This window comes from Montipora capricornis, chromosome 4 (assembly GCF_036669925.1).
Source record: "Montipora capricornis isolate CH-2021 chromosome 4, ASM3666992v2, whole genome shotgun sequence".
Taxonomy (NCBI): Eukaryota; Metazoa; Cnidaria; class Anthozoa; order Scleractinia; family Acroporidae; genus Montipora; species Montipora capricornis.
In genome coordinates, this window is record NC_090886.1 from 32,225,972 (window position 1) to 32,235,971 (window position 10,000).

A 10,000-nucleotide genomic window follows, 5' to 3' on the forward strand; every position below is an offset into this window, starting at 1 on the left:
TCTTGAGAGAAATGAGCGCGTGACGCGACACCGTATCCATGGATACAAACAACCTAATAGAGTCAACACGCATGCGCGCATCAAACATGTTTTGAGCATCTGTCCAAACGCACAAAACATCGCTGACCAAACACGAGAACAAAAGAAATGTTTTAACATGTTTTATCGAATGTTTGACAGCGTTCAAATCTTACCCAACACGTTAAAACATGTTGAAACATGTTTAAACAGCACAAAACAAGGTGGCCAAACAGAAAAATGTTTTGCGTAACAACAATGTTTTAGCATGTTTTACCGTAAAATATTTACCGTTTGGACAGGCCTTAACGGGTTAAAACATGACATCTCTAAGGCCTTTTTAATAAAGTTGTGAAGAAATTTCAGCATTTTTCGGCAGTACACTCGGTGTTTATTATTGCAGTTTGAAGAAAAAGCAATTTTTCCCGGGGCACGCGCCAGTGTTTTCGTCATAACTATTCACCCATGGGCAAATAGTAAATGGGTGATTGACCAATTAGAAGAGCGCGTGCCTTACTTTTGTTATGTTGTAAATGTACTTTATTCAAGGTTACCTTAGAAACCAAACAACTGCACAAAGCACATCAACCTCTTAGTCAATGAAGAAGTTGGAGAGGTTGACCCTTGCACGAAACTCCCTGAAAAAGACACATAAAAGATTCTTATTAAAAAAAAGGATTTACAAAAGAAACAAACTTGTGACAGGTTCAACAGAAGCTTGGAAAGTCTAAACTTTCCTCTTTCGACTCCACTCGACTCCACTGAAGTTGGTGTTGCCGAGGATCGAACTGTGGAATTTCCCCTGGTCGACCACTAACCTCGCGATCGTCAAATGAATCGAAAAAGACCCCCGCAAGTCAGTTGAGTGAGCAAAAACCGGCTCGAGAACTAATCGAGGAGCCTGGGTTCCAGTCTACGTTTTCCTCCAGCACCAAACCCGATAAGCACAGCTCTTATCTTTGTTTCTTATATCGTATCACAACGTTACACACCCTATTTTTCTTGTGGCTCGTTTCAATTTCAAAATGTTTAATTTCTGTGCGATAATCTTGGAAAACCCCTAAAAATAAACCTCTCAGTCGGCTTCAAATCTCTCTGGGGGTTTTAATTTACAATGTAAAGTGGTGGTTGATTCGTTCAGCTTTAATAATCTTAATTCATTGAAAGGAAATGAGTTTAGCATGCGATTCGTTTTTCATAACCGTTGATTGCTTTTTATTTATCAATTGAAAAGGGTGAACAACAACAAATCGTGATGAACGAATAGCCTCGCCACTTGATAACTCATCCGTAAAAATATTTAGCGTTGGTGACCAAAAATCACTGACTCAATTTCTGTCACATAAGAGCTGTTGTTTACTGAGTCGACTTTGCCTTATTTCGATTCAAGAAAGCCGGCCCACAAATTCTGCACAGTGTACTGAGCATCAAAACGAGATAAAATAAAGTAAAAACCTCATTACATGGTACTACTTCAACTTAAAAGCGCGCTTGTTCATACGCAGATGTTGGCCTCTCTCTTTGTCTCGCTTCGAACCACGCAACAACAAAATTTACAATTTAACAAAAGGTTAAGTAACATGGTTCTGGCCACTGTAAGAAAATCGGAAAATTAAATAATTACTTCCTTACCTTTATTGGTTCTTTCGATTTTAAGGCAATTCAACAGAAATTCAATTCAACGTTGTTAGTGCCATTTACTCAACTTCAGTAATAGGAATTCACTTCAATTAGACTAGAGCCTGACGGCGAACTGGTAAATTCTCAGTAACGTGAGCATTAATTAATTTCCGAGTCTTTTGTTTTTCCTTGGTTTTTGAGAAAGCGAAACTGGGTTTTCGAACCAACATACGTGCTCTTAAACCTACGCAAAAGCTAATAAACGAGACTTTCCGTCTATATCTAGCCCCTAAAATTTTAATCTTAATGGAAAAGCTGATTTTATTAAGGAAATCTAAGAACGGTGTTACTTTAATATGTTAAATAGCCTTTAAGGCTTTGATCGTTTTCAATATCTTTGGGCAAACAATTTTTATCAGCCAAGGGTAATCCCTGATCTTTGGCATTAGCTTTCGCACATTGAAAATAAAAACTTAATTCCGACTTCACTGACAAGATTCGTGGCACGAACTAAATGCTACCCTTCAGTTTGCTACGGAGAAACAATATCAGAAGCTCATTTTGACTCTTATCGACGCCGGGATTAACTAAGCCTTAGTTATAACCGGGTTAGACGAAGCTTTAGCCTTTCAATTTTACAAAACGGTGCAACTGCGGTCACCATTTTCCATGTTTTGCTGACACTAAAAGCTCAAAGGAAGAAACGAAAAAGGAAAACAGAAAATGGCGTACGTGGAAACTGACACAATCAAGACTTCAAGGTGGAAATATCGAAGTACTACGACATTGTTTATGTGCCACATTTAAGAGTAATTATTATTAGTATACTGAATGCAGCCGATGCTGCGCTGTAGACAAGTTTATCAGCTACCTGGTAACTCCAGTGTGCTTTGCCTTTTGTCACAACGAGTTTAGTTGTAATCATGACATAATCCGAGCATTCCTTGTCGTGTTCAATTGTTTACACAGAAACCCTAAGGGCATTCTTTAAATACACATTCAGGTGACAAACAGGTCTTCACAACGCCTATATATATATTAGATTGTGCTGTTTCCATTGTATCTTGGAGCCGTTGTATTTTGGATCAAAATTTTTTTATTAATAAACAGAATCATAAATCGTAACAAAAACTTTGCTTCAGGGAATGGACCATTTGTCGGAAGAGACAGTGAATATCATTTTAGTTAAGAAATTCTGAATGATATAAGATTTCAAGATTAATAAGCATAGATTTTATGATTTCCTGCAGACAGTGATCGGTCCACCATTGACGCAACCTCGAATGACCTTGAGTGCTCAGCCAATCGCAATGCAGAGAATGCAGTATATTAATTGGAACTTCGCATGGAGTTTTCAGAGTAGCTCTTCACACACCCTTTGTAAGCTCGATCGATTGATTGAGTCTCGTTCGTTGCATTGATTGAGTCTCGTTCGTTAGAGTGTTATCCCAGTAAACGGGGCAGAGTTCACGGTACATTCTGCAAATGGCAAGAATTATCCGGGTAAATCCAGACCTTTGCAGATTGCTTGAATAACTGCTTGACGGTCTCCGCAGAGTACCGGAACTACCATGAATTTTCTTGAAAGAGCTCCACTTCTTCTGCCAATCAGATGAAACGCAAAAGCAAATATAACCGATTCGCCGAATTGTTCCCGCGCTTTATAGCGCTACATGTATTCGGTCCATATGCAACAATTACCATGATGTCTCCCTTCTATCTGTTTCTGGCAAGGTATTTGGGCATATCATCTTGCACAGAATGCGAGGAGGCATAGAGAAAAAGCTCCGAGAGAACCAAGGGGGTTTTAGGAGTGGACGTGGCTGTGCAGACAAGATATTCTGCTTTCGGATGCTGATTGAAAAATGTATTGAGTTCCAACTGCCGGCCCTTGCCATCTTTGTAGACTTTAAGGCCGTTTTCGATAGCATTCACCCCCTTCTATGTAGAACATTCTCTATGACTACGCCGGGGACCCCCGAGAAGTAGATACGGCTTATCCGCTGCATATACGACAACTGTGAAGCTGCTATCCTCGTTGAAGGGGAGATACCGGACTGGTTCAGGATTGAGACTGGTGTTCGACAGGGATGTGTTTGGTCCCCACTGCTTTTTGGCATAATGATTGACTTTAATTGTTCTTCGCAAGAGCTGTGACCGACCTTCTGCAGGAATATGTATGAGAGAACACAGACGCGCACTTTTCGGCATGGAACAAGCATGGTACTTGACTGACCTGGACTGTGCTGACGATGTTACACCTCTTGAGTCTTGAAGCGAAAGGGGCCAACAGGCCTTGTACTCCTTGCAGCGAGCTGGAGACGAAGTTGGCCTCACTACCTTTAAATCTGAGATCAAAACCATGGGGTTCGGGGAAACAGAGTCAGAGTCAGATGGTGAACGCGTCGATGCTGTCAACCACTTTCGTTGTCTGGGCTCTGAAGTCATGTCATCTGGCCGACTAGATGAAGAATTAAAGACTAGGATTGGGCGTGCCCCTTCGGCATTCGGACAGCTATCTAAGATCTGGAGGAGCAAAACTAGTTTTAAGACCAATCTGTGCATTTACAATGCCGTTGTAACATCTACCTTACTGTATGGATCCGAAACATGGGCGACCACTAACCGAACTAAAACCGAAATCCGAACTAAAGAAACTGGATGTTTTCGACAACGCATGCCTTCACCGTAGCCTAAGGAATAAAGTGGTTCCACCGGGTAAGTAAAACTGCAGTCAGGGAAAGAACAGGTCAGACCAAGGGCGGATCTAGGGGAGGTGCACTGGGTGCGCGTGCACCCCCCTCGGTTACCAAAAAAACACGTTTTAGTTAATGCCGTAAGCTTAGCTAAAAAACGGCAAAGCGAATTAAACTACTAGAGGATATTAAAAGCACAAAAACTGCATTAAGTTAGATTTTTATTTGCCTCGTCATTTACAGATTTATCATACTACAGCCCTAACCCTCTTAAAAGTATGTATTATACATCGTCTAACATATAAAGATTGGGCTTCCTGTGCATTTCCGTCTGGCATGTGCACCCCCTAGCCAAAATGCTAGATCCGCCCTTGCAGACTCCAGCATCTTTACTCCTTAAGACTAGAAGACTAAGATGGTTTGACCATGTCAGCCGGATTGGTTCGGAAAGACTTCCCAAAGCCTCGTTATCACAACGGAGGTCTGGGAATGCAAAGCGAAGAAGGGGAAGGTGCCGCAACCGGTGGATCGATGCCGTAACACGTGATGCAAAACTAGCCGGAATGGATCAGGATTTGGAGTCAACGGCAGCTGACAAGGCACAATGGCGGGACATGCTCGTACTATTGGTGTCTTCGCACCACGTTGCAAAGATGATGATGATGGATGATTGGCTCTGCGCCTGTTGCAGATTGGAAGAAAAACGGGGATTCAAAGTCCTTGAAATAATGCGACGAGATTCCACTCCTTTTTCTCCGCTATTATAGTAGTCGAGGAACGTTCCATCCGAAAACGACTCGATTTTGTACGTGTTTTAGACGGTTAAAAGTGAGATGTTTGATACCCCTGGAAAGTAATACGCCCGTGCGGGTTACTGGAGCGAAAATTATATAGCATATTATCGCCGCCAGTACCTGCGGAGTCAGAGGTCATCTTTTGTTTTCGACTGAAAAGCGAACGCGGCGAAGTGGCGACGACATATGGAGAAGCAGCCTCGCCGCCGCCTTTATGGCAATTATTTCATTTTGTCTACTTTCCTAAGAAAAACTCGAAAAATAAAGACAGTTATTGAGTAAACAGGAAGCACGTTACGACAAATGCAAAAAGATTCATCTTCTCCTAAAAACGGCCTCGCGGAATGAAATTAATTTGTTCTTGGCAGCTCACTGATTAAATTCAGGTTATCCTCACTTATTTCGTTAAGAACTGTGTAATACGGCAGCTGGAGACTTTGCTTCATTAGATGAAATATCGTTACTTTCCTTTATTAACACTTTTCTGGACTCTTTGCGCTCATTCGCAAACACAGGAAAAACAAGGACGATTTCCCTCAGAAACCCCAATGGTGTTTTGCTTAAGAATAGAAGAAAGAAGTACGCTACAATTAAAATATCTATAGGATAATAAAGCATCATCTTTCTTTTCTCAAAACTTACCGATCAAGCCGGCCGATAAAACCATATGGGTCAAATTAAATGTAAAATGAGAAAAAGAAACTGGAGATTAAATTTTCTGGCAACTCCGGTATCATTCTTTGACGTATTAGTAGTGTTTGTGGGTAATTGCGGTTCGTTTAGAGAATTTACGTAAAATACAAAATTTGTTTTCACGCTATCGTGAAAAATTATCACAATTCCACGAATGTTTAAATCTTCGTTTAAAAAAAATACAATACGGCTTTATGTAAGATGCAACTTTTTATACTGAGTATGACAAAAATGAGAAAATGCAGTGACATTTCAACAGATTAGGCAATTTGTGTCGCTTGAGTTATTTGACTGATTAGCATTTAATAAATTCAATTTCCAATCTTGTGTTTACCAGAAGAATTCTTACTCTGATAATCTCATCAATGTTAAAATACCAATGGAACTGAACTCGATCTAACAAAGTTCTGTGTCTACCACAACTCTCTGATCGTTGAGCTGCTGGCGCTGAACGTTCGCAGTTTGCGTGATAATTGTGCCACTTTGATATTTTTAGCTCAGCTTAGCTCAGTTGAGAGCATAGTTCTTTAAACGACAGCACATAAAAGTACGTTGCCTTTGTAGTAATAAGGCACAAGCATACGGCATCAGTCGCCCTCATTACGATATCTAAATCCGTACCACTTGTGATTATTCGTAACAACCAGTGCTTGACAAGCACGCACGAGCAAAATGTTTTTGGTTGATTAGAGCTGCTTTCATACGCAGGGTAATTTATGTATGGCTATGAAGCGATGAAAGGAGACTCACGAATTCTTTGAGACTTATAGCTGCTACGAAGACACATGTATGGATAAAACAAAGATACCTTGCCTGTATCAGGACCCATCAGTGCCGTTCAGTCAAAAGCGAAATTCCGCTAACGCAACGGTTCACTACACTGAAGTTCCTGAGGTGGATGCACCCCATTGATCTATTTATATTAAATGATTCGTTGTTTAGTCAGTATTTGAGAACTTACCGATCCCAAAGCTGGTTCTGTCGTTGAACTCTTCTCTCCGTCAATATGATATATATCAGCACTTATATGGAGTGCACAGCAAATTAAGAGTTTTTATTACGTGCATCGTCAGGAATCATGGGGGTCTGTAATCTCTTAGTGACGTTAACTCATAGAAGTACTGTATTGTTTTAATAATTTGTGGTTCTTAACGGTGGGCGGGAGATGACGTGACAGAGTTTAAAAGTGAATGAGGCGAAGGCAGATTTGCAAATGACGACGTTTCGACCTTCTTACTTTTCATTGTCTTCAACTGGTCTTTGCTTATTTTTATTCCGCGATCCAGATTGGCCAGGGAATACGGGATAGCTGCGTAGCTGGGGGATATTTTATCGTGGAACAAAAGGCTACGGGTAGCCTACACTTTGTTCGAAGGATTTGTAGCCGACTTCCTTTGAGTTACAATATCTTGGTAAATATCCAGTTTCAATTCCGTAGTCCGCCGAAATCCACAGTGCATATTCCGTAACCCAATGATAGGGTCAAGTGCGATCGTACACTGGGTGCCAGAGGTTTTCCTTGTTTTCCTTCCTTCCTTTTCCGGTGTCGGTCATGTCTCTATTGTGACCCGCCTTCGGCCGCCGGAGCGAAGCGTAGAATTTCCGTCCGCCGCGCGCGAGAAAAAACTTTTGGTACCCAGGGTAGTGCGATCGCGGATATTTGTTTAAATTTAAAACTGTTGTTAACGGCATTGATTCCTATCAAACTCAGAAAAACCTCACAGACCACATAAACACTTTAACAATACTGGGAGAATTATAAAATTACGATATCTGTCATACGATAACCGGATATTGCATTGCGTGCAGCGAAAACACAAAAACTCGTTTTCCGTAACGCACACTTTAAGGGTGCTTTCCATTATGCCGGACCATCAGGTCGGAGACCAGTGGAACTAACCAAGCAAAAATGGAACAACAATTTTCATCAAAAGTCGATTTCCAACTGTACTGAAGAGTTCCATTTACGTTTGGACCGAAATTTCGGTTACATCACAATGAAATGCCGCTGGATCTCTTGAAAAGGAGTTCGTTTTTGAGCCGAAACGCCCTATTGGACTTGTACTTTAAAATAATATTGCCATCCGTTTTATATGGGCAGGTCGTTTGCGGCGGCTGTCCAAATAAAGACCTTCTACAATATTTGGAATTACTTCACCGAAGAGCAGCCAGAATAACATACAACTTACCTCACGATACGCCTACTGACGAAATATACCGTCACTCTAATTGGAACACTTTAATCTTTTATTATAAATTTCGATTAATTAAATTATTTCATAGCGTGTTTATAGGTGAAGCACCTGCGGCTCTTTCGTACTTGACTAATAAACCTTGCACTGCATACAACTTTAGGAGGAGTAATAACATAATCGTCCCCCGTTTTAATTCAAAGTTTCTTAAAAACTCTATAAGCTATAGAGGCGCTATCCTTTGGAACGCTCTCTCGATTCATTTTACGGCCAGCGTACCGATTTTTATCGTAAAGTGAAGAAGGATTTATATTTTAAGGAACTTGATTTTAGCGCACGTATAGAAAATGGCCTCCGTATGGTAACTTTCGACACTCAGTAATCACAGTCAAAACCTGTTTTATTTCACAGTACTCGAAGATGCACACTAGTCTCAAAAAGTAAAAAAAAAAACGTGTTCTCCTATCGATTGCAAAACAAGATCAATTTCAAAGATCAAATGTCAACTATATAATTCTACATTGTGAACAAAGTGACAGAGAGCGAATTAAATGTCAATCACGGCTTAACAGTTTCCGAAACACTCTCCCCCCCCCCCCCCTCCAACAAATGAAATGAAATGTTCGGTTCAAAGTTCAGTAGTCTATATAGTAGTCTATATGCGTGTCTCAAATTCAATGTTCACTGGTCATCATTAGCAATGTCTTGGATACGTAACTCTGCTGCAACTGCTGCATCCCGTCTGGGCCTGAATGGCGGTGCGGTAGGGCTGAGAGACGTAGCGTCCTTTACTCTGTCGCACGACAATTCCAGGGGGTACAACTGTTGCAGTTAAAAAAAAAACGTGTTCTCCTATCGATTGCAAAACAAGATCAATTTCAAAGATCAAATGTCAACGATAAAATTCTACATTGTGAACAAAGTGACAGAAAGCTAATTAAATGTCAATCACGGCTTAACAGTTTCCGAAACACAGTCGGTCCAGACGCTGCCTAGGCACTATCAAGATTTTAAATGCTTTTAATCATTTTATATTTTATGCCTTAATTGCTGTAGTCTATTTATTTAGATGTTAATATGTGAACTTTTGAATATCTCTTAGCCTAGAAATTAATTAATATTCTCTTTTTTATCTTTTACTATAGTAGTTGTGATCTGTAAGTAATGTTATCCCTATTTTAATATAGCTTCATACTGTAATTATTTTCACACGACCCCACAAGCTCTGAGCTTTACACCCTATCGTGTTTTAAATAAAGGATATGATGATGATGATGGAACCGAGAATTTTTGTAAATGGAACGGCACGTTTCGGTCGGACTGGACCGAGCGGTCAAAGAGGACCACCTCCAGAGGTGGTCCCGAATATTCCGGTCGAACCGAACCGAAACGGACCTTTCCATTTGACTTTAGCCCGATATTTCCGGAAATTTTGGCTTAATGGAAAGCACCCTAATACATATTACCCATTAAAGAACCTTACTGAGCCACTTTACATTACGCGCCGACATTACTTCACTCCGCGCCATTTTCAGAGCCTTCGAAACTTATATGACTTTGTAAAGTTTGGCTATAGAATTCTGTTTTTCCATTGGAACATAAGCTATGTTTATTAGAATTTGAGTTTCTAATGTTATTCATGTATGGATGTATGGCTTGCTCTTCGCAACATGTCATCGAGTGGAAACGGAATCGTTGTTGAACCACCTGCTCTTGGAATGGCGCGCAGCGAAGAGTACCAAAAAATTGGGAATTCCTCGATTAACAGCTGGAACGATCAGAATTAATGCAGTATCATTCCTGGAAAATTAAGAAATAACTTCTTGGACTACGTTGTAAGGAATCACGAACAGTAAACCCACCGTCGGATCGATAATTCTGTTCAAATATTCTTGTGCGTGTCTTCCGCTCAGGCTGCTCGCACTGAACAAAGAGGCAAGACAAGTCTTCGGCAAACATTTGAATACTGATCACAATCAGTAAAAAG

The 10,000-nt window shown here is 40.6% G+C and overlaps 1 protein-coding gene and 1 long non-coding RNA gene across 4 annotated transcripts in view; both read right to left on the bottom strand.

Annotated features, from left to right (window-relative positions):
* Positions 1-6,905, bottom strand: part of LOC138045932 (substance-P receptor-like) — a 12,025-nt gene extending 5,120 nt beyond the window's left edge. The window contains exons 1-2 of one of the 3 annotated variants that reach the window (XM_068892565.1): positions 6,783-6,905; positions 573-656 (exon numbers count right to left, since the gene is read on the bottom strand). The gene's annotated coding sequence lies outside the window, so the exon portion shown is untranslated. Of the gene's footprint in view, positions 1-572; positions 657-1,650; positions 1,884-2,509; positions 2,733-6,782 lie in introns of those variants that run through there. The other 2 variants (XM_068892566.1, XM_068892567.1) reach the window with 2 other exon arrangements.
* A 1,763-nt stretch (positions 6,906-8,668) lies between these two features.
* Positions 8,669-10,000, bottom strand: part of LOC138044631 (uncharacterized) — a 7,196-nt gene continuing 5,864 nt past the window's right edge. Inside the window, exons 2-3 of the long non-coding RNA XR_011131484.1 lie at positions 9,876-10,000; positions 8,669-8,865 (exon numbers count right to left, since the gene is read on the bottom strand). The exon at positions 9,876-10,000 is cut by the window's right edge and continues 215 nt beyond it. This is a non-coding gene — a long non-coding RNA (uncharacterized lncRNA). The remainder of the gene's footprint in view (positions 8,866-9,875) is intronic.